At 43.6% G+C, this 946-nt stretch overlaps 1 long non-coding RNA gene across 1 annotated transcript in view; it reads left to right on the forward strand.

Moving 5' to 3' along the window:
* The window catches only part of LOC107098646, a 2,995-nt gene extending 2,416 nt beyond the window's left edge, over nucleotides 1–579 (forward strand). Inside the window, exons 2-3 of the long non-coding RNA XR_001481908.1 lie at nucleotides 272–384; nucleotides 537–579. This is a non-coding gene — a long non-coding RNA (uncharacterized LOC107098646). The remainder of the gene's footprint in view (nucleotides 1–271; nucleotides 385–536) is intronic.
* Nucleotides 580–946: the final 367 nt, after the last annotated feature.

Raw genomic sequence — 946 nt, forward strand, 5'->3', positions numbered from 1 at the left:
AAAGCGGGGAGAATGGCGCTAGGCTTACCGCACCGTGACGTCACTGCTGGAAGATGGCAGGAGGGAGGGGCTACTATATTTGGGCAAAAATGGCCGCTCCCAGACTCAGTGATCGTGACGAAAATTATTATTCTACTTTTTTTTTTTTTTACCAATTTACTCTAAATTCATTAAATCACCATGAATGTATTAGTTTTATGTATAAATATTGATCCATTGATGATTCTTTGCTGACCGGACTTTTCCTTTAACTTGTTTACAATATTTGCAGGAGTTCCTTTGAGCAGAGGCAGCAAGTGGTTGGCTCGGAAATGTGAAGTCTTCATCCCTCCTCCTCTACCTCCTCCTATGTTTCCTCCAATCAAACATAAAGCAGAGCTGATGGTAAGGAGGCCCTTTGGCCCCACTAATGCAAACCGCTCCGTGTTTCCATGGAGTCCTGCTGATAAAAAGGCTCAGCTTCTAGTGTTGTTTGGCTGCAAACTCTAAAAAGCATCCAGTCAGTGAAGATGAGCTAATTATCATTACATCTGCAGGTTGATATCACCAAACGCATCACAGGACCCACTGGGGAGAAGGTGAGAAAAGAATCGACCTTCTATTTATTGCAGAAACGAACCAAAATATTTTTTTCCAACATAACAAACACTTTTATGATGCTTTCTGTTTACAGGGCTGCAGGGGGCCAAGAGGAGCGAGGGTGAAAAGCTGAATGCTGTCTTTTAAAGCTATAAATTAGAGACTATAGCTCCTAAACTCTGCCTGTATTTTAGGGTAAGCCTGGTGTGACGGGTCTGCCAGGAGAACCAGGACCACAAGGTCCACTAGGAAAGCCAGGCCAAAAGGTAAAACCCAGTTTGTAACCTGAAGGTCAAAGAAGAAAAATCGGCTACGAACTCGTTGATCACATTCTGCCGGTCGAGCCTCCATTTTTATAGTACAGCCT

Source organism: Cyprinodon variegatus, unplaced genomic scaffold (genome assembly GCF_000732505.1).
Source record: "Cyprinodon variegatus isolate N-32 unplaced genomic scaffold, C_variegatus-1.0 Scaffold796, whole genome shotgun sequence".
Classification (NCBI taxonomy): domain Eukaryota; kingdom Metazoa; phylum Chordata; class Actinopteri; order Cyprinodontiformes; family Cyprinodontidae; genus Cyprinodon; species Cyprinodon variegatus.